Raw genomic sequence first — 22,953 nt, 5'->3', positions numbered from 1 at the left:
TTGCTTCACATCCCACCTGCCTGCCATGTACAGTCTCCGCCTGAGACTCAGCTCCCAGCCTCTCAGTTCCCAGAATACAGGGACTCCCAGTCTCTGACTCACCTCTTCCGTCCTCTTCAGGGCATTGGCTTAGAATTCCAGTGATGGCGGTGGAGGGAGTTGCTCCTTGTTTTCGTTGTGGTAAAATACATGTAAAATAACATTTACCATTTTAGCCACTTTTTTTTTTTCTTTTTTTTTGAGACGGTGTTTCACTCTTGTTATCCAGGCTAGAGTGCAATGGCATAATCTTGCTCACGGCAACCTCCGCCTCCCAGATTCAAGCGATTCTCCTGCCTTAGCCTCCCGAGTAGCTGGGATTACAGGCATGCGCCAACATGCCCGGCTAATTTTGTATTTTTAGTAGAGACGGGGTTTCACCATGTTGGTCAGGCTGGTCTCAAACTCCCCATCTCAGGTGATCTGTATCCATTAAATAATAACTCCCCAGCCCCTAGCAACCACCATTTCTGTCTCTATGAACTTGACTATTCTAGGTACCTCATATAAATGGAATCAGACAGCATTTGTCCTTTTGTGTCTGGCTTATTTGATGTAGTATAATGTCTTCAAGATTCATCCATGTTGTGGCACATGTCAGAATTTCCTGCCTTTTTAAGGCTGAATAATAGTCCACGGTATGCACAGCCCACATTTGGTTTATCCATGCATCGATGGACATTGGGATTGTTTTTACCTTTTGGCTATTGTGAATAAAGCTGCTATGAACTCATATGAGTGTACCAAGATCTGTTCAAGTTCCCACTTTCAGTTCTTTTGGGTACATAATCAGAATTGGTACTGCTGGATCATATGTTAGTTCTATTTTTAATTTTTTGAGGAACTGCCCTACCGTTTTCCATAGTGGCTGCACCATCTTACATTTCCACCGGCCATGCACAACTGTGGGTTTTGGGTTTGTTTGTTTGTTTGTTTTCATTTGTATGTTTTGGTGGTGAGAAAAAGGGGGGAAGGAACAGCTGAAGTCCATGATCCCAAAACTCTGCCCACAGCCCAGTGAATCAGAATTCGGCCCTAGTCACCTTCTCTTGTCAGTCCGCCTGTCCCTGAATTGCAAGCTCACACCTGTGGAGCCCAGTGCTTTGCCAGGCTTACATATGAGGAAATCCACAGAAGCTCATGTCCCCGAATGGTCCCCAAGGCACCTATCCAAGGCCGTTCCTCTTTCTGAATTTACTTCAGGTTCTCCACAGTCCACACAAAATCCACCCACAGGAAGATAAAATCCATTCATAAAAGCACAGGCCCCCAGGCTCCCCCCAAATGGCAAATGAAGCCCCCACGAAAGCACAACCAGTCATCTTGGAAATTCACTGAGCGTCATCAGGCTATGGTTTACGAGTGGTGAGTGTATATACGTGTAGGGTGGTGCTTCCTCTTCCCTAGGCCAACAATAAGCTAATTCTGGCAACCAAAGTCAGAAACATTCAAGCCTACAGAACAAAGAAGAAACATTGACTGCGTTTAGATGAAAGCACCTCCTACGTTTCTTTTGGAGAGAAAAGAGGGTTTTGGTATTCTAATGCTGCAGTGCTTGAACTTGGGTGCATCAGAATCCCCTGGGGAATTCGTTATGCCAGGTCACTAAGCCTCGCCTCAGTGAGTCTGGGCTGGGGCTCAGGAATTTTACATTTCAAACAAGCTGCCAGGTGACGTGGATGCTGCCGACCCATGGACCACATTTTGAATAGCAAGGTGCTAGGACAGTCTGGAAGGTCCAGGGTTCAGCTCTTGAGTGCATGCCCTACAAGAGCTCCCAAGGCAGGGAAACAGAGGAAGCTGGCAGGGGAATGTGATCCAGTGGGACCTTGTGGGCACAACCAGGTCACAGCCCTTGGGATGTCTCCCGGCTGATTCAAGGCCCCCAGAAAAAGCCATTAAACCTGAGCACTTACACCTTTTATTTGCAAAATACTTTACAGTTTACAGAGCTTTTCACTTCTGTTCTCTTGTCCAATTTTAAAAACAGCCATTTAGAGATGTGTCCATTTTAGAGATAAGAAAACCGAGGTCAGGCCGGGCGCAGTGGCTCAAGCCTGTAATCCCAGCACTTTGGGAGGCTGAGATGGGCGGATCACGAGGTCAGGAGATCGAGACCATCCTGGCTAACACGGTGAAACTCTGTCTCTACTAAAAATACAAAAAACTAGCCAGGCGAGGTGGTGGGCGCCTATAGTCCCAGCTACTCGGGAGGCTGAGGCAGGAGAATGGTGTAAACCCGGGAGGCGGAGCTTGCAGTGAGCTGAGATCCGGCCACTGCACTCCAGCTCGGGCGACAGAGCAAGACTCCGTCTCAAAAAAAAAAAAAAAAAAGAAAGAAAGAAAACCGAGGTCAGACAGATGAAGCAGCTTGAACTATCCAGTACCCTGGCTTTCACTGCACAAGTGTGTGTAGAGCATCTCCGATGTTCACAGCACTAAGCTAGACATGGAGGACCTAGAGGTCCACAAGAAATGGCCCGGGTGTGATGGCTCACCCCTGTAATCTCAGCACTAGCTGAGGCGAGAGGATCACTTGAGCCTAAGGGTTCAAGACCAGCCTGGGCAACACAGCGAGACTCTGTCCCTAAATAAAATTTACAAATTAGCCAGCTGTGGTGGTGCACACCTATAGTCCCAGCTAATCAGAAGGCTGAAGCGGGAGGATCCCTTGAGCCCAGGAGGTTGAGGCTGCAGTGAGCCAAGTTCATGCCACTGTGCTCCAGCCTGGGTGACAGAGTGAGACCCCCCACCTCAAAACAAACAAAATGCAAGAAATGGCTCCCAGTTTCAAGGAACCTCCAAGCTCAAAAGACAGGAATGTCCCATACACAAATTACTAGCATGCAAGGCAGTATATGGCGGGAGCCACAGGCAGCTCTCCCACACACATTCAACACTGGTTTGCCCTTTTCACTCTCTGTGGGATGGCTGCTTCTCCGTGGTTTCAACCCCACCTACACTCTGATGACTCCCAGGTCTCTCCCAGGATGGAGGCATAACCGGCCTCCTGCCATTCACAAGACACGCTCAGTGAGGCCCACGCTGGGTCTATCATTTTCTCCACTGGTCTGTTCTTAGAAGGGGCATCCTCACCTGCCCAATCACTTATGTCAAAAAATGGCTGGACTTCAGCTTTCACCCACATCTTCATCCACAGCATCCAGTTAATTTCCAAGTTCTACCACTTTCAACTCCTAAGTATTTCCTACATCCATCTCCTCCTCTTCAGCTGTCTCATCAGCACCCTAGAAGGGCTGACGAGCTCCTTCCCAGAGTCAGTGCAACAGCCTCCTCTTGGGCTGCTTCCTGTCTCCATCTTACCATCCTCAAAGCCATCCTCTAAACAGAAATCTAAGCCAGTCACACCCTGCGGCAAAGACTTCCATGGTTCTCCAATCATCCACTCATGCATCCATCATCAAGCCATTCACGCATCCATCCATCCATCCATCCAAGTATTCATTCATACAACAAATACTCACCGAGTATCTGTTATACGGAAGGCACAACACTAGACACTGGCCCCTAGTAACAAGTGGCTTTTAGTCTTAAGGGGGAGGAGAGAGGATAAGTGAAACAAGCTCACAAAGAGAGTGCAGGATTTTGTGAGGGTTCATGGGTGAGGACCTCACCCTCTCAGGAAAGGCCTTCCTGAGCATCGGCAGTTACAGTAAGATCAGGAGAAAGACAAAGTGCTGCCCAAGCAGAGGAGAGTTTCTACCTGTGGAAAATGTGTGGAAACAGCCGAAATGCAAGAGGAAGAGAAGGGGCAGCTCTGCAGAATTGAAAGTAGGTTGGTGTGACTGGATCTGAATATGAGGTAGGCAGGGCGAGAGAGGAAACAGCTGTAGAACTGGCAAGTAATTACAAGCGAGGTGAGGAACAACCAGGGGCCAATCAGAGATTTTTCTTGGTGCCTGGTCCTTATAACCTCCCCAAAATTATTCGCTGGATGGATGGTGGAGAGGTGGGTGGGTGAATGAGTAAATGGAGGGATGGGGTAGCCAGATAGATGGATGACTGGATGGCTGGACAGATGGACATATGGGCAGCTGGAGAGGTGAGTGGATAGATGGGTGGGTGGATGGATAAGTGGATGGGTGAATATATAAATGGATGCATGGGTGAGGGGTAGAGGGATAGAGGGATGAGTGAACGGGTGGACAGGTGGATGTATGGGTGGGTGGATAGGTGAGTAGGTGAGTGAGTGGATAGGTAAATGGTGGGGGGTTGAGGCTGGGTGCTGGGACAGTGGGGGTATCACTAATAGAAACAGGAAAGTGAGGAGGAGGAATGACCGTGGTCCCCTCTCTGCTCAGGCTGCCTGAGCTGGTCTGAGGGTCCTGATTTTTCACCAGTGCCTTCCCTTCTACTGTTCCCTGAGGACAGGCACCCCCAGATGGAAACTCCAACTTGCCCTCTACCTCATCTCCACAGGAACCTTGCTCCTCGAAAATGAAAGAACACAGTGGATGCAAAAAATATTCCGTAAATGGAAAAACATAGATATATAGAAGAACTAAGCCACGTCTGTCGAGGGCCCTGCACTTGCCAGGCAAGTTTCTGAATGTCTGTTGTCTCTTTCACCACCACTCTCATCAGCACCCACTTTACAGATGCAGAAACTGCGGCTCAGAAAGATGAACCAACCTGCTGAAGACTCCGCAGTTGAGATGCGGCAGGCCAGGTCTGGAACTCGGATTGGTCCACCCTTTCCTTGATGCCGTGCTGACTATCATGGTCATCCTGGAACCAACACCCTCAAGCCGCCAGCTCAGCCAAGCTCCAGTCCTCACAGATGCTGCAGCAATGGCCACCAGGCTTGGTCCGGGACTGACCCCCTTCACCTGGACTACGCTTTAGCAGGTCAACCATGTTTTCAATGCCCACTGAGGAAAACCAGCCATGTGTCCAGTCCGTGGTTTGGGAGGGCATTGGGGAAAAGAATCAAAATAACACTTTATTACCCAGCTAAGAAACTGAGAAAAACTATAGAGTGACTCAACGCCTGGAAGCGAATCTTTAGCAAATGCAAATCAGCATAGAGGCCTCTGAGGACTTCAATGACCAAGAGAAATTAAGCTCCCAACAGGAAGGAAAGGCATCTCTGACTAAGCTAGGAGTCTCTTGCACGTCCCAAGTCAGAAGGCAGAGGTGCCTAACTGCTGGATTCCAGCTAGCACATAAATAATGATCTAACTCGCCCCCCCTTCCGGGAGGCACACACCGGCACGCACACAGACAGTTACTCATGGTGCCGGGGCTGCTCACGGAGCCCCAAACCCACAAGAGCTGGGGAGTTTCCCGAGGGCCCAGCTTCCTTTTCCTTCAGCTGGCCAAACCTCTGCATGCTTTAAACAAGACTGTTTCATTTTCTGAAAGTGCTTTATTTTTCCCTCTGAGGACGGGGAAAAATCAGGATGCATTTTTCCTTAGTCCCCATTTCCCCCCAGATTGCCTCACTCTAGCAACCGCGTGGACCATAGCATCTGACTTCTAGAACCCTTGTCACTGTTTCAAAGGTCAGTCCCATCTGGGCTCACAAAGTCCCTGTGAGTCAGGTGGGGCTGGCATTGCTAAGCCATTTCTGAGAACCTGAAGCCCAGAGAGGCTAAAGCAGGGAGGCTCAAACTCACACAGTTAGTTGGGGTGGATCTGAATCCAGAACCCAGGTGTCTAGGCACCAGCTTGCTGCCTTTGAACTTTCTGGATCACAAGCAATAGCAAGAAATACACCTGACATTGCGACCCAGCACACAGAGACACACACACCCCCACACATCTGTACAAAGCAACAAACTTCCCCAAAGCAATACTTACCCTACTTCTTGCCACGCACTCTGATCATTTCTATTCTATTTCAATTTTTAAAATGCAGGTCATGAGTTACGAAGTTGATTTACTGACCCATGAATGGGTCACAACCCGCAGTTTGGAAACAGCCTGATGGACCCCCACCTGTGCTTTCCAGCTTCTCATAGAGCCTCAGGGCCCCAGGAAGGCGGTGTGGTCTCTGAAGACAGGTGAGGAGCAGACAGCTGCTGAAATCAGGACGGAGGGAGTCCTCTGAGGGGGGAGTCTGAAACGAGTCCTCTCTGACTCTGCCTGCCTCAGCTGGGCTCTGCCCTCAAACCTCAAACAGCTGGGCTTCCTGCAGAGGCTCTGCAGGAGCCTGGGCACCCTTGCAACCACGACCCCAGCTCTCCCTCCAGCGACTTCCCGCAGCCTGAACCTCCCAGCTCCGGCAAGAAAATCCCCAGCTGGAGGCTGCCCATTCCCAAGCTGAGGCAGAATCATGTGAACTCCAATCTGGTGTCAGGCTGGGCGGTTGCCGAGGAACCACTCGCCAGCCAGAGGCTGAGGGCGGCAGAATGGCTCTCTCCACGCAGCCTCCTCTGCTCTCCATGCAACCCAGTCAGTGAGCAGCCTCACTGGGAATGTGAAAGCCTGAGCTAGGGGCGGTTGCCCTCAGGACTGCGGTGGGGGGATACAAGAGGAGGGGGTGGGCTAATTCTAGCCACCTTTCAGCACCTACAGGATACCAGGATCCAGGCAAGGGCGGGAGAAGCTGTCAACATCTGGGTCACTGGGGCTCAACCCTGGCCACGTGCATGAGAACATACCTGGGAGCCTATAAAAAAAAACCAATGCCCGGGCCCCTCCCAAGGCTGGTTAAATCATGCTTCCTGCAAGTGAGGTGCCAGCATCAATGGCTTTAAAGCTCCCTGGACTGTTCTAAAGGGCAGCAAAGGTGGGGAACCATGGATGTGGTGAAGCAGGTAGGATCCTGTTTGGCAGAGCAGCAGAGTGAAGGCCATGGAGCCAAGGCTCTGGGCATGATTAAGGATAAGGTGGGCATCAATGTTTGCAACTGTGTCAGTCCCCAGAGCAGGAACCAAGCCCGGGGCTCTGGCCGCGGGGGGCCTTCTGGCTCTCAGGAGCACTTACTAAATTCCCTCACACACATAACATGGAGGATGAAAAGGCCCAGCATTTTGGTGTAACCACCTCCCTCCAAGGCAGGCTCCTTGGAAGCTAATTATAAGTTACAATGCCGGAGCCAGGAAGCCAACAGACACACACGGTGCTTGGGGCCACTGGGGGCGCAAGTCCTTCCTGCCGGAAGCGGCCAGAGCCCTATGCTAGGTCCCTGATCTGGGGACCAACACAGTTTAAAACATGCCCATCTTATTCATGCCAAGAGCCTTGGCTCCACTCCCCTTGCTCTGCTGGTAGAGGCTCTAAGGAAATCCCCTTCAGTGGAGCCTGGGCCCTCCAAGCAAATGCTACCATATAGCAGGCCTTTTAAAAACTATCTCCAGCCAGGCGCCGTGGCTCACCCCTGTAATCCCAGCACTTTGGGAGGCCAAGGCGGGTGGATCACCTGAGGTCAGGAGTTGGAGACCAGCCTGGCCAACATGGTGAAACCCCGTCTCTACTAAAAACACAAAAATGTCCTGGGGGAGGTGGCGTGTGCCTGTAATCCCAGCTACTCGGGAGGCTGAGGCAGGAGAATCACTTGAACCCGGGAGGTGGAGGTTGCAGTGAGCCAAGATTGCGCCACTGCACTCCGGCCTGGATGACAAAAGCAAAACTCTGTCTCAAAAAAAAGAAAAAAAAAGTTTCCTATGTCAGTTGCTTCTAGTAGGCCTTATGTTACAAGCAAAGGCTTCAACTTGTTGTGGTGCAGTAGTGTGCATTTAGACACACGTGCTATTTCTGAGTTTCGGAAAAGTGGCTGGCTCTCCCTGATGTCATATAGGAGGACTCGGGGGTTAGGAGCACAGAACTGACTTAGCAGTGACTGCCTGGCTTACCCCTAGGACACGACCTGCCAGAGAGAGCACCTCTGGCCCTCTACAGGGTGACCTGGCCTAACAGGGTGTGCACACACAGGCTGTCTACACCATCATCGTCTATACCTGCAGGAACCACTAATGGCATGGTGTCCCGGCCCACTTCCAGCACTGCCAGGGGACGTCAAGCTGCCCCAGCCCCTCTGCGAGCACCACGTGCCCTACTGCACCTGGAGGAAGGACCATGCCTTTGGGATGAAGAAGGAGGGGTGAAACTTTCTTTGGTTTTACTCAAATCGGCTGAGCCCAGGTCTTTGTGAAATGCTAGCTCAGTAAGAGAAAAAAGAGCCCATGTTCTCTCACGTGCCTGGCCCTCGAGGGGTTAAGAAAGAGCCTGGAGTGGCTTGCTACCAAGAGCTGCCTTTACCATTTCCCCAGCATTTGCTTTTTGCACTAGGTGCTGTGCTAGCACCTTCCGATCCTTTGTTTAATCCTTACATCAACTCTGTGTGGCAGGGATTATCCTTTTGCCCAGGCTGGAGTGCAGTGGTACGACCTCGGCTCACTGCAACCTCTGCCTCCTGGGTTCAAGCAATTTTCCTGCCTCAACCTCCCAAGTAGCTGGGATTACAGGCATGTGCCACCATACCCGGCTAATTTTTTTTTTTTTTTTTTTTTGAGATTCGCTCTTGTTGCCAAGTCTGGAGTGCAATGGCGTGATCTCAGCTCACGGCAACCTCTGCCTCCTGGGTTCAAGCGATTCTCCTGCCTCAGCCTCCTGAGTAGCTGGGATTACAGGCATGTATCACTATGCCTGGCTAATTTTGTATTTTTAGTACAGATGGGGTTTCTCCATGTTGGTCAGGCTGGTCTTGAACTCCCGACCTCAGGTGATCTGCCTGCCTTGGCCTCCCAAAGTGCTAGGATTACAGGCGTGAGCCACCATGCCTGGCCCTAATTTTTGTATTTTTAGTAGAGATGGGGTTTTGCCATGTTGGCCAGGCTGGTCTTGAACTCCTGGCCTCAAGTGATCCACCTGTTTTGGCTTCCCAAAGTGCTGAGATTACAGGTGTGAGCCACTGCACATGGCCAAAACAACATCCATTTCTTATCTTGCAGTTCTGGAGGTCAAAAGCATGACATGGATCTTACTGGCTAAAATCAAGACTGCAGTCTGCAGGGCTGCATTCTTTCTTGAGGCTCTAAAATCCACTTCCTTGTCTTTTCCAGCTTCTAGAGGCTTCTAGCATTCCTTGGCTTGTGGCGTCTTCCAACTTCAAAGCCCACAGCAGTCGACTGAGTCCTTCTCACATCACATCTCCTCCTCTGACCCTCACGTTCCCTCTTCCACTTTGAAGGGTCCTTCCTTGTGACAATGCTGGATCATCTCCTTACTTTGTCAGCTGTTTAGGAGTCTTAACTCCACCTGCTGCCTTAATCCCCCTTTGCCATGTAAGGTAATGCAGTCGCAAGTTCCGGGGATTAGGAACTGGACCTCTTTAGGGAGGGCATTATTCTGCCTCCCACACCCACCATGTGATACTTATTTAAAACCCTATATAGTGCTGGCTGGGTGAGGTGACTCATGCCTATAATCCCAGTACTTTGGGAGGCTGAGACAGGCAGATTGCTTGAACTCAGGGGTTTGAGACCAACCTGAGCAACATGGCGAAACCCCGACTCTACAAAAAATTGGTGGGTGCAGTGGCATGTGCCTGTAGTCCCAGCTACTCAGGAGGCTGAGGCTGGGGAACTGCTTGAGCCCAGAAGGCAGAGGTTGCAGTGAGCTGAGATCACACTTGGGCGACTGGAGTGAAACCATGTCTCGAGCGAAACAAAACAAAACAAAAACCCTGTACAGTGCTGCTTCTCAAATGTTAGTGTGCATGTGTTATACATCTCCTAGCAATCTTGTTAGTGTAGCTTTTGGTTCAGTTCAGTAGGTCTCAGGTAGAGTCTGAGATTCTGCCCTTCTAACATGAACTGAGGACCATCTTTATCTCTTGTATCCCCATGGCAATTGCTATAATGCTGCACAAGTGTTTGGGCTAAATAAATACTTGATAATGGAAAGGGCCGGGCATGATGGCTCACACCTGTAATTCCAGCACTTTGGGACGTCAAGGCAGGAGGATTGATCACTTGAAGCCAGGAGTTTGAGACCAACCTGGGCAAAAAAGTGAGACTCTGCCTGTACAAAAGTTTAAAAGATTAGCTGGTTGTGGTGGCCCGCACCTGTAGTCCCAGTTAGTCGGGAGGCTAAGGTGGGAGGGTCCCTTGAGCCTAAAAGTTTGAGGCTGTAGTGTCTAGCATAGGCAACAGAGAAAGACCCAGAGGAAGGAAGGGAGGAAAGGAGGGAGGGGAGGGGAGGAGGGGAGGAAGGAAGGAAGGAAAGAAGGAAGAGAAAAGGAGGGAAGGAGGGAGGAAGGGAGGGAGGGAGGGAAGGAAGGAAGGAAGGAAGGAAGGAAGGAAGGAAGGACGGCAGGAAGGAAGGAAGGAAGGAAGGAAGAAAGAAAGGAAAAGATGAGCTCTGAGTGTTTTTATCACTGTGGTACAAGGGAGCTGGGATAAGGGCTCCTCACACACGCTTCACACAGAAGGAAGGCGGCCTGAGTGAATGACAAACGGGTGCTGAGCAAGGGGATGCAGGGTGGGTGCTCACCTGTCTCGAGCTGCCAATATATGCAAGGCATTGAGCTTTCCATAGGCTGCCTTGATGCCTCACAGCAACCCGCCAGGTAAATATCATCCCAGCTTTATCACTAAAGCTCAGGGCTATCCAAGACCAAGGGTCACACAGCTGGCAAGCAAGCAGCAGTGCTGGGATTCAATTCAATGTCCGAATTCACTGTGTTTTCATTTTTAATTAATTAATTAATTTTTAGAGATGGGGTCCCTATTCTGTCACCCAGGCTGGAGTGTAGTGGTGCGATCATAGCTCACTGCAGCCTCAAAAATCTGGGTTCAGGCAATCCTCCCTCCTCAGCCTCCTGGGACTCAGGTATGGGCCATCATGCCCAGCTCATTGTATTTTTTAAAAAAATTTTAGTATATGCAAGGGATTGGTTCCACCATTGTATTTATTTATTTTCATTTATTTATTTTTTGAAACAAGTCTCCCTCTGTTGCCCAGGCTGGAGTGCAGTGGCACAATCTTGGCTCACTGCAACCACCACCTCCCGAGTTCAAGCGATTCTTGTGCCTCAGCCTCCCAAGTAGCTGGGATTACAGGCACACACCACCACATCTGGCTAATTTTTGTATTTTTAGTAGAGACAAGGGCTCACCATGTGGCTTATGCTTGTCTCAAATTTCTGAGCTCAAGCCATCCGCCCACCTTGGCCTCCCAAAGTGCTGGGATTATAGGCATGAGCCACCGCACCTGGTCCATCATTGTATTTTAATATTTACCAATTTGTAACGCATCGAAATATGTATGACTATTGGTTAATGCCTATCTTCTCCTTTACACAGGAAGCTGCCTGGGGAAGGAGGAGCTAGATCGATTTCGTTCTTTGCTAGGGACTGTGCACACCAAAAACATGCCGAATGTTTGGGTGAATAAATGAATCTAAATTCCACTTCTTCCTGTAGCCTGCTGGGAAGGCCAGCGTGGCTAAAATTGAAGTCAGAAGCTAACAATCTGAGGGAAACAGTCAGGATATAGGATGAGGCAACAAGAAGAGGGTTGATTTGGACTCTCAGAGTGTGAGTGGGTGGCCTTAAGCGGAAGTGCATTTCCACGAAGGCCTGGTGCTGAACCGGGGACTTCCAGCCAGGAGGGCCTGTGTTCTGAGAAGGTCTGAGCTGCCTGGGGCATGTCTCCTGTCTGCAGCTGCAGCACAGACCACAGACCTGGAGGTTGCCATGGCAATCCCTGGGGCCTGCTGCCCCCACTGCCTGCAGAGCGCTCCAGCCCATCAATTAGTAACCTAATAATGTATGACAACAGTCACTCCAAACACACAGGAAGCAGCCCTCCTGAAAAACAAACAGACTTCTCCAGCGACTCGAGAGCTTCGAAGATGCTCATTACACTCAACCCCAGGCCACCCGCTCAAATCTATTTTCTTGAATTCAAATTGCTCTCTCATTGGCTTCTCCCTCTTGTTTTGAAGGCCCAGGGTTGACAAAGCTGGGGACTGAAGCCTCAGAGGTTCCAGTGCTCGAGAGGCCACTGGGTAGGATGCCTGCTCCCTCAGCCCTGTGCCAGGTCCAGCGATACTGATTCTGACCAAAATAGACTGTGTGTGATAAGACCCATGTCTGTCTCTGCAGGTCCTCTCCTGGGAGAAATGCTTCAACTTTTGCAAAAGATTAATTCATCACCATGGCGCCCAGAAAAAAAATGCAAAAGAGAAGACTCAAGTTGTGGCAGACCCAAGGTGGCTGCAAACTGTTTGAGATTTTCCTCATCGAGAGGTGGGGCTCTAAGTCCCCTCCCTTGAACCTAGGCAGGCCCTCTGACTGCCTGACCAACAGAACAGTGTGGAAGCAACGCTGTACCAGTGTTTGAGGCTAAGCCTGAAGAGACCGGCAGTTCCCACTTCCTGTCTTTTGGGAATAATTGTTCTTGAAACCTAAGTGCTATGCTGTGAGGAAGCCAAGCAGCCTCGTTGACAGGCCCACATTGAGCGGAACCAAACCCTGGCCAGCAGCTCCTGCTGCGCCCCCAGCTGACAGCCAGGTTTGACTTGTCTTGCATACCAGTATGTCATGTTGGATGAGGATCCCCCAGCCCCAGTAGGGCCATCTCAGCTGATGCTCCAAGAAGCAGAGATGAGCCATCCCCACCGAGCCCTGCCCAAATCACAGATGTGTGAGCAAAATAAATATGTTATTTTAAGCTAATATCTTCTCTCTCTCTTCCCCTCCCTTCCCTTCCCTCCCTCCCTTCCTTTCTCTTTCTTTCTTTTTTTTTTTAACGGAGTCTCGCTCTGTTACCCAGGCTGGAGTGCAGTGGTGCCATCTCGGCTAACTGCAACCTCCACCTTCCAGGTTCAAGCGATTCTCCTGCCTCAGCCTCCTGTATGGCTGGGATTACAGGCATGTACCACCACGCCCAGCAAATTTTTGTATTTTTAGTAGAGACGGGGTTTCACCATGTTGGCCAGGGTGGTCTCCAACTCCTGACCTCAAGTGATCCACCTGCCTCGGCCTCCTAAAGTGCTGGGATTATAGGCATGGGCCACTGCACCCAGTCTAAGCTAATATCTTTAAATATGGTTTGTTATGCAGCAATAGATAAGAGAAGCATAAATTATTTGTCCCCCCAAATCACTTTAGGGGCTATCATGTGCTGGATTTATTCATATAATTATTTGATTTCAAATTTTTTCAAATTGTATAACAATTCCTTGAGGTGTATTATCATCTCCACTTTCCCTAGGAGACACTAAGACTCAGAAAATTAAAATATTTTGTTTGAGGCCAACCAGCTAGGAAAGACAAAACAGGAATTCTGATGCTAAAGCTCATTCCTCTACCACCATCATCATCATCCTCATCGTGGCTGGTGCCAAGCGCTCCTCCTTCCCTCCAGGGTCTTCAGTCACCAGCCCCTCTTTGGGTCCACCCACTGAAGTCCACCAACCTCTGGACACCACCACACTTTGCATTTGTTTTCTTTGAACCTGTTTTCCACTTGGTTTCCTGTTGGCTGAGTCTTTTCTTCTGACAATGTGCACCTTACCCAGAAGCGTGTGGTATGATAGTAATAATAAGAGTGAGCGGAGCTGACATTCAGAGGGCATTGCAAGGCTTTCAAGGTCGGATTTCACCTGTGCAATCCCATAATCGCCCTACTATGATGCCCATTTCACAGGAAACTCAGAGGCTTAGAAAGAGACAACATGGGCTGGGTGTGGTGGCTCACACCTGCAATCCCAGCACTTTGGGAGACAGAGACGGGTAAATCACTTGAGGTCAGGAGTTCAAGACCAGCCTGACCAACGTGGTGAAACCCCATCTCTACTAAAAATACAAAAATTAGCTGGGCATAGTGGTGGGCGCCTGTAGTCCCAGTTACTGGGGAGGCTGAGTCAGGGGAATCGCTTGAACCAGGAAGTCGAGGTTGCAATGAGCCAAGATTGCACCACTGCACTCCAGCCTGGGCGACAGAGCAAGACTCCACCTAAAAAAAAAAAAAAAAAAAATTGCGACTTGCCCAAGGTAATAACTCTAAAATATGGAAGAGCTGGGATTGGACTTAGACTATCTGGTTCTGGAACTGGGCTGGCAATACAGTCATACAGTCCACAGCATCCTCACTGTCCAGCTCCACTTCCACTGTTGAGCTCAGGAATCTGTTTCCCTCCCTCCTTTTGGAAGCAATCCTGTGTGTGGAGGTGGGGGCAGAGAGAGTAAAGCCAAACGTAACTATAGCATCTCATATGTGCAGACTCTCAAACCAGCCTCACACCTCAGTGAGGTGACAATGGCTAATATTTCTTATCTCAGTTTTACAGAGGCCCAGCCACAGCAAGTTACCTGCCCAAAGCTACACAGCCTCTGGCTCCAACGGAGGGCTCTCTCCCCTGCCTGTGCCCTTTCGCCACCGCAGCCCCTGCCCTCCAGCTGAAGGACCACCTGGACCCTGCTGCCTCCGTTGGGCCATTTGCTTGGTGGAGTAGTTGGTGGGGTGGGGGGCCTGCAACCAGGGACCCCACCCCCACCCCGGGCGCTGCCCCTGTCGACCAAGCAGTGAGCCAGCTCTCCCCTCCTCTGAGGCAGGGGGTGCTGTCCGGGTCTCAGGGCTGCCCTGAGGGGCCGCGCACATCTGGGGGACAGAAAGGCCCAAACGGACTCGGAATGGCCGGTGCTGCCAGGCTCTGGGAAATGAAGGGCTCGCGGTGTCTCGCACTTTGTGTGGGGGCGGGAGTAATTACCAGGTGGCCGTGGAGCCAGCCGAGGGGGTGGCTGCTAACCTGGGCGGCGACCGCAGGCGGAGACGCCCCGCCCGGCAGAGGGACCCGGACGCGCCGGCGCTCGCGGACAGACACCCGCGGTCCCGGCCGCTACCGCGGCCGCGTCTCCCGCCCCCGCCACGCCCCGGCGGCCTCGGCTGGGGGCGCGCCCCCTCCTCGCACGCGCACGCGCCTGCACCCGCACTGGCCCGCCAGGTTCCCGCGAGCTTGCGTGGCCGCTCCGGGGGAGGTGCCGGGGGCCGCTCCGGGGGAGGTGCCGAGACCCGGCCTTGGTCCGCGCGCGGTTTCCGGAGTCTGGCGCGCCGGGGACCCACAGGCGAGGCGAGAGGAAGGGGTCGGCTCGCCGGGACACTTACCTGCGCGGGGCAGGGCTGAGGCGCCGGCCACCGTTACCCCGCGCCCCTCCTCTTGCCAGCGCGCACGCAGATGGCGGGGTGGCCTGGGGACGTCCTCGGGTCCCTTCCTGGGAACGTAGGGCCAAATTGTGCTCCGATTCCACGGCACCCCTGCGTTGGGCACACGCAGCCCTGAGTGAGGGTCCACGCCCTGCCTTTCACCCTGACCACAGTCCCTAGGCTCAGCGCCTGCTCCCGCTACCATCCTGCCCTGGGGGACAGGGTCTAGAGCACTGCATGGGGCTCAGAGTGGGCCTGCCTGTAAAAGGACAAGGGTCCTTCTCCAGTCACGTCCACTCCCGGGTGCCCTGGCTATCAGCAGCCTCTCACCACAACCCCAGGGTGAGAAGCCTAGAGAACAGTCCAGGAGTAGCCTTTCTGTCCTTTTCCACGTCCGTGTGCCCAGCATACGCAATAAATGAAGTGTGGTGTTGCAGCTCTGGGCCTCTCTGCACCTGCCCTGACTTCAGCCTGGCCAGCCCAGCCTGGGGCTCTGCACTTAGGTTTGCAGCCCCCTGGGTCCCTGCCAGGTGCTCCCCAGAGCCGGAGCCTGCCTGCCACAGGGATGACTTAGAGGACCTCCTACTGACCTTCTTGATAATTCAAGGAGGTCTTAGTGCCCTCTGCCCCACATGCTCACAGATAATAGTAATAATAGTCCCAGCCTGCATCTATTGAGCTCTGCTGTGTGCCGGGCACTGTTGTAAGTACTTAATCGCATTAACTCATTTGATGTTCAGGGGTGTATGATGCAGATACTATTGTTATTCCCATCTTATACATGGGGGAAGGAGGCACAGAGAGGGCAAACAACTTGCCCAAGGTCACACAGGTAGTACGTAGAGGCCTCGGGATTCAAATCCAGGCAGTTGGGTACAGAAGCCCTCCTCCTACCCACATCCTGTCCCAAGCCATCCTCGGCTGTTTCCTTCTGCTTTTTCACAATTGCATACCTTGGTTCCTGTGGCCCTCTCCAATCCAGAGACCTCCTGTTTCCCATCTCTTGAACTCCTGCCCCCGTCTTAAGACCCCAAATCACTTCCCCTAGGGAGCATTCTTGGTTGCCCCAGGTAATGTGTGCTGAACCCCGCTGTGTGCCCTTAGCCCCTTTCCCAGCATTGCACTGCCCCTGGGGTTGGTGGCACACAGCTGTCTCTCTACAGGGCCCTTGCTCTCAGCCCAGTTATCCTGCTCAAAGCAGGGTGCCCCCATTCCTATTTATGAAATTAATGTCTGGAACTGTCACTGCAAGAGTCTGCAGAAGCTTGGGCGGTTGTCAGGACAGATGGTTGCAGGTTAGGGACGAAGGGTGATTGGAACTGCAGGCAGGGGAGGTAGAAGGAGAGAGACAGCAAACATCTCACCTTCTGCTAACTCCTCTGGGTGGCTCAGCGCTCCACACGGTGTGACTTAGCCTCTAGGTGAGTCTCCGGAAGGATGGACAGTGGGTAAGAGGACAGAAGGTACCCTGGCAGGGAAAGGCCGGGGAGCAGGAGGAGGCAGAGAGAGGCACAGGGAGTGTGGAGGCAGGGGGATTTGCTTTTCCCACTGGACACTACCCTAGCCACATCCCAGCAGGCTAAGAGGCTGGATAAGCCGCCTCTGCTGGTCTTCACTTTGAAATTCCTCCTTCTTAGAAAGTCCTCACAAATGGAATTTTCTGGATTGACTATTTATGCCATAAAAATTCACATCTGCTTTCTAAAAGTTGCCAAACTAAATGTAGTTGTGAAGAGTTTGGCGTTGAAAGCCAGAGTGTTGGCATTTAAATCCCAGTTGTACTACGCACTAGCAGGGTGACCCTGGACAAGTCTTTTAACCTCTCTGTGCCCGTTTCCTCATCTGTGAAATGGAGACACAACTTCAAAAGAGGGCTAAGATGATTACATGAGTTAAACCAAGTAAAGCCCTTAGCTCAATGCCCAGCACACACGAGGGTTCAATAGATGTTAACTGTTATTATCACTGTCATTGGACATTCCAAATATCGTCTTATTTGCAGCTCTTATCACTTATTTATTTATTTATTTTTGAAACAGGGTCTCACTTTGTCGTCCCCCAGAGGACAGTGGAGTACAGTGGCAGCTCACTGCAGGCTCGATCACTCTTATCTTTTAAATGCTTCCTGTGTCCTTAGTGCCTGTGCACGATCTCCTTTCATCCCCAGAACAAGTAGTTTTATTCTCTCCATTTCACAGATCAGGAAACTGAGGTTTCATAAATTGCCTGAGGCCACTCAATTCCCAAGTGACTGAGCCAGGACTTGACAGGAGTTCCGACTCTGAAGCTGTTTCTTCCAGTGATTCTGTTCTGCCTCATCTCATCTCTCTAGGAAAGAGGTGGGCTCTTTTAAAGCTCATTGTCAGTTGCCAGATCGAGGACTCTGACTGTCAGGAGTACAGAGCATGCCCTGTAGAAAATATCTTACAGAATGAATCCTGTCAGGGCTACCACACTGCACAACCTCAAGGGTGCCGTGCATGCTGTAACCCCAGTTGGTGGTCCCTGGAGTTGGCACAGTGTGTCAGTACTTGGTGGCCCTGTCTCCCGCCTCTCTTTTTCTTTTCTTTTTTTTTTTTTTTGAGACAGAGTCTCTGTCACCAAGGCTGGAGTGCAGTGGCACAACCTCGGCTCACTGCAACCTCGGCCCCTGGGTTCAAGCAATGTTCATACCTCAGCCTCCTAAGTAGCTGGGATTACAGACGTGTGCCACCACGGCCAGCTAATTTTTAGTATTTTTAGTAGAGACGGGGTTTTACCATGTTGGCCAGGTTGGTCTCAAACTCCTGGCCTCAAGTGATCCGCCTGTTTCAGCCTCCCAAAGTGCTGGGATTACCGGCGTGAGCCACCGTGCCCAGCTATGCCTGTCTTTTTCACCCCACATTCTCCGTTTACAGGTGCCTAAATATCCATTGCCTTTCACAGTCTTGATGCTGTTAAATTAAAACAAACTCACTTTTGATTCGTGTTTCACTTTTTAGAGACAGACAGCATGGCTCTTATTATAGTTACTTAAAGATCTGGAACTGGCCAGTGGAGTCTGAGATGCTTGGGCCATTGCCAAAATACCAGACTTGGGCATTTCTGGCCATGCTTTCCCTAAGAAAATGCTGGAGCTGGAGAACCATATAGAAATTCATCATGCTGCTTGCAAAGTCACTTTTGGCTGGGTTTTGCTATGTTTCTTGGTGTCAAGATGTCCAGTCCTTGGCAGAGGCAGCAAAATTTGTTGTTTTGTAAATAAAACCTGGCCTTACAAGCAACAAAACAGCTCACTGATGGTAAATTAAGCACATATTGTCTTCCAGAACCTTCCTGAGCCTAGAGAATGTAAATGATGACCCATGCTCTTGAAATGCTGATTGGAAATGCTGCACTAATAACTGTCTCGCCCACAGAAATTATCTCCCACGTTGGGCTGGGCTCCAGAGACATGGTCTGAAATTCACCACCCCCAGTGCCAGTGATGCTTGCATCCATTTCTTCTTTTCCAGTCACTTGTGGTTTTTCTTTTTATCTTGGCATCTGTAAAGGCAGAATCTCTACACAGAGCCTGAGGACAGCTCACTCACTGCATTTCCCCAATGTCAAACCCAGAGTGACACACTGCAGGTGTCCAGAAAATGGAGCCAAAGGAATGTGTGAAAGAGGCTCCTGCACCAGCAATGTGCCGTGTACTTTCTATCCACCTATCCAGATCCAGCCTCCATCCCCCTGCTCTAAGGATGATGTCACCCGGCTCCCTGCCTTCCAGCGTCTGCTAGATTTGGGCGATAGGAAGCACTAACTGGAGATCAAAGGATGGGAGGAGAGTGAAGACCCGGGAGTATTTATCCACTCTGCCGGGGTCACTTCAGGTTGGCTGCCTCCCTTGGCTGAAGATGTCAGCTCAGCTCCTGTTGGAGTCCCTCTCCTGCACTTCTCTCTCCCTTCCTCCTGCAAGCCTAGGGCTAGTAAGCGCCCGAGGCATGCCAGTCCCACCGTGTGGCACCATCCCTTAGCCCTGCCACACCTTTGTGTTAAATTCTTGTCAATTATCCTGCTTGAGGGTGCCATCTGCTTCCTGCTGAGTCTGACTGATACAGAAATGGATGCATCAGATACATCCTCACTGCAAACTCATACTAATGGAAGAATGTGCATATATTTCAGAATGTGCACAGATGATCTACTTTCGAAAATTACTGTTTTTCCACTTCGTTCTTCCAATTAGCACAGCTGGATAGCCTTAGCGGAAATCTCTCTTTATCCCCTAAACAACAGAATGAGTTCCTACTTCCTCCCTCGGTTCTAGCGCCAGCTCATCTCAATCCCTGCTCAGGCCCAAGCCTTCTCTTGCTGATCCACCCCTGTCCTGTGCTTCCCGTCACCGTGAGCTTTCTAGAGCAGAGCATGCGGCTGCGGAATCAGGTCAGTAACTTTCCTTCTGGAAAACAATTGCCAATGCTGAGTCAAGTTTCAGGACAGTTTCAGGCAGAAAGAGACTGGTTTTCTTTCCTAAGAGTTATTGTTTCTGGCAACAACGACACTCCAACAGGCTCGGGCCTGAGCTGATGAATGGGACAAACTGATGACCACCACAAAGTTGCGTCTGCTCCCATCCAGCTAATCTGAGGGCTCTCAGACAGACTGTGACTAATGGGGACCTCTGAGGGCGGAACGTTCGAAGGCCAGGGAGGAACAAGTCTAGACGAAGTGTGAGCACACACATCTGGAGGGCTGGGGAGCCCATGTCACATTCCTGGCTGGACTTTGGACTCCAGGAGGAAGGCTTCAGGTTGGGCTTGCTCAGGCTGAGGCAGTTTGGGAGAGTGGGAGTGCAGGGGACGTGGGCATCTGAATGCCTGGGTTTGAACTGCACATCTGTTGCTTTTTAGCTCTGAGAGCTCTGGCAAGTTATGTAGCCTCCCTGGGCCTCGGTTTCTGCTTCTTTAAAATGGGGTTAACAGTGAAGATTGGTGTAAGAATCACATGTAAAGGTGCTGTCAAGAAATCTGGTTGAAGGCTGGGCATGGTGGCTCATGCCTATAATCTCAGTACCTTGGGAGGCTGAGATGGGAGGATCACTTGAGGCCAGGACTTCAAGAAGAGCTTGGGCAAGACTGTAGCCACAGCCATAGCAAGAATCTGTCTCTATTTAAAAAAGAAGAAGAAAAAAAAGGAATGGAAATAAATGAATTAAATGGAAGTGTGGTTGACATAGAAACCAGGATACCAGCTTTGCCAGGTCCAAAAACAACAGGTTTTGCTGGGAAGGCACAAGAGGGGGCTTTGCTGACGGAAGGAGTGTGGCCCAGGCTGGGGCTGTTCAGCTCTGGTCAGCCTCTGCCTTGGTTCTCTGCTTAGGGAGAACGGACCCAGTCCTGGCTCCTCCACTTATTGGCTATCTGACCATAAACAAGTGACATTCACTCTGTGCCTTAGTTTCCTGATACGTAAAATGGGGATAATAATAGTACTGGGTCATATAGTGATGGCTCATGCTTATAAATTCAGCACATTGGGAGGCCAAGGTGGGCAGATCACTTGAGGCCAGGAGTTCAAGACCAGCCTGGCCAACATGGTGAAACCCTGTCTCTACTAAAAAATAAAAAACTTAGCCAGGCATGGTGGTGCCCACTTGTTTTTTTTTTTTTTTTTTTTTTTTTTTTTATGAGACGGAGTCTTGCTCTGCCACCCAGGCTGGAGTGCAGTGGCCGGCTCTCAGCTCACTGCAAGCTCCGCCTCCTGGGTTCACGCCATTCTCCTGTCTCAGCCTCCCGAGTAGCTGGGACTACAGGCGCCCGCCTCGTCGCCCGGCTAGTTTTTTGTATTTTTTTTAGTAGAGACGAGGTTTCACCGTATTAGCCAGGATGGTCTCGATCTCCTGACCTCGTGATCTGCCCGTCTCGGCCTCCCAAAGTGCTGGGATTACAGGCTTGAGCCACTGCGCCCGGCCGGTGGTGCCCACTTGTAATCCCAGCTACTCGGGAGGCTGAGGCAGGACAATCGCTGAACCCAGGAGGTGGAGGTTGCAATGAGCTAAGATCGTGCCACTGCACTCCAGCCTGGGCAACAGAGCAAGACTCCATCTCAAAAAACAAAAACAAAACAAAACAACAAAAAAACAGTACTGCACAGGCTTGTTGTATTAACTGAGTAAGTATAAAACTCTTAGAACTATGCCTGCCCCTAGTAATGCTCACTTAATAAATGTTAAGCCATCCCTTCTTCCCCTGATGCCCATGGAAGGCTTATGTGTTCCAATCTCATGATAAGGGTGTAGGCTTCTTTGTGGCAGTGAGCTGGGTACATGGTGATGACTTTTCTTTGATTTGCTACGTAAGATTTGCCTCCTGTGGGGTTCATATGACTTGGTGTGTGGATGCTGGGGGAGGACAGGGATGGATTTGAGTGGTATTTGGCACACAGAAACCTTTCCAGCCTTAACTGCCTGGGACCCCCTGAAGAAAACCATTGGCAGCTCTCCCTTCAGCCCTCTTGGATCATGGCTTAGGTTCCTATAATGGGGTGTGGATGGTGTGAGAGGGTGAGAAAGGGCTGAAATGAGAGAGTACTGGCAGAGAATTTGTAGCCTATACAGGGCCTTACCTAGAAAACCTTGGAGAACATCTCCTCCTGATCTGGGCTTCAGGTCTTCTTGGCCTGTTCCAGGCATCTTGAGGGCAATAACGGTGCCAGAGAGGCAGTGTAGCCTACAGCCCAGGAAGGTGCATCCTGGAGCCCCACTGCCTAGGTTCAAATCCCAGCTCTGCCACATGCCAAGTTATTTAACCTCTGTTCTTCATCTGTAAAATGACAATGATGGCACCTAACTCATGGAGTGTTGTGTAATGTGCCCAGAGCAGTAAATGTCAGCTACTAGGTATATTCCACCAGTCAGCGTGTCCTGTGACTACGAGGGACAGCTCCTACTGTGGTAGGCAGAACAACAGCCCTCAAAGATGACTGTGGCCTTGGCTGGACATGGGGGCTCACACCTGTAACCCCAGCACTTTGGGAGGCTGAGACGTGTGGATCACTTGAGATCAGGAGTTCGAGACCAGCCTGGCCAACATGACAAAATCCTATCTCTACTGAAAAAAAAAAAAAAAAAAAATTAGCTGGGTGTGGTGGTGCATACCTGTAGTCCCAGCTACGCGGGAGGCTGAGGCATGAGAATCACTTGAACCTGGGAGGCGGAGGTTGCAGTGAGCCGAGATCGTGCCACTGTATTCCAGCCTGGGCAAAACAGCAAGACTCTGTTTAAAAAAAAAAAAAAAAAAAAAAGATGACTGTGTTCTAATCCCTGGTACCTGTGAACATGTTACCTTACACATTAAATGGACTTTGCAAATGTGATAATTAGAGATTTTGAGATGGGGAGATGATCCTGGGTTATCAAAGTGGACCCAGTGTCATCACAAGGGTGAAAGAGGGAGGCAGAAGAGAGAATTTGAGTGATGTAGAGAGGGGAGGGCTCCACCATCCATTGTCAGCTTTGAAGATGGGAGAGACCACAAGCCAAGAAATGCAGGCAGGCCTGAGATGCTGAAAAAGACAAGAAAATGGCCGGGCGCGGTGGCTCAAGCCTGTAATCCCAGCACTTTGGGAGGCCGAGACGGGCGGATCACGAGGTCGGAGATCGAGACCATCCTGGCTAACACAGTGAAACCCCGTCTCTACTAAAAATACAAAAAACTAGCCGGGCGAGGTGGCGGGCGCCTGTAGTCCCACTACTCGGGAGGCTGAGGCAGGAGAATGGCGTAAAACCCGGGAGGCGGAGCTTGCAGTGAGCTGAGATCGGCCACTGCA

The 22,953-nt window shown here is 50.9% G+C and overlaps 1 protein-coding gene and 1 long non-coding RNA gene across 10 annotated transcripts in view; one reads left to right on the top strand and one right to left on the bottom strand.

Annotated features, from left to right (window-relative positions):
• The window catches only part of GPR68 (G protein-coupled receptor 68), a 32,103-nt gene that overhangs the window by 5,178 nt on the left and 3,972 nt on the right, over positions 1–22,953 (bottom strand). The window contains exons 1-2 of one of the 8 annotated variants that reach the window (XM_033191581.1): positions 4,693–4,830; positions 103–165 (exon numbers count right to left, since the gene is read on the bottom strand). The exons of 1 other annotated variant lie outside the window; for it this stretch is intronic. The gene's annotated coding sequence lies outside the window, so the exon portion shown is untranslated. Of the gene's footprint in view, positions 1–102; positions 166–1,125; positions 2,033–3,524; positions 3,654–3,763; positions 3,863–4,692; positions 4,834–5,862; positions 6,432–22,953 lie in introns of those variants that run through there. 6 more of the 8 variants (XM_033191577.1, XM_033191580.1, XM_033191579.1 and 3 more) reach the window with 6 other exon arrangements.
• LOC117071544 lies at positions 3,693–12,680 on the top strand. Of its 2 annotated transcripts, XR_004432347.1 has the most exons (7): positions 3,693–3,831; positions 4,645–5,564; positions 5,921–6,065; positions 7,971–8,148; positions 9,069–9,236; positions 11,636–11,638; positions 12,117–12,680. It is a non-coding gene; the product is annotated as an uncharacterized LOC117071544 (long non-coding RNA). The 2 variants fall into 2 exon arrangements; XR_004432348.1 differs by lacking the exons at positions 9,069–9,236; positions 11,636–11,638.

Source organism: Trachypithecus francoisi, unplaced genomic scaffold, assembly GCF_009764315.1.
Source record: "Trachypithecus francoisi isolate TF-2019V2 unplaced genomic scaffold, Tfra_2.0 Lachesis_group3, whole genome shotgun sequence".
NCBI lineage: Eukaryota > Metazoa > Chordata > Mammalia > Primates > Cercopithecidae > Trachypithecus > Trachypithecus francoisi.
The sequence above is the reverse complement of the archived record's forward strand: the minus strand, read 5'-3'. Positions and strand labels throughout refer to the sequence as shown.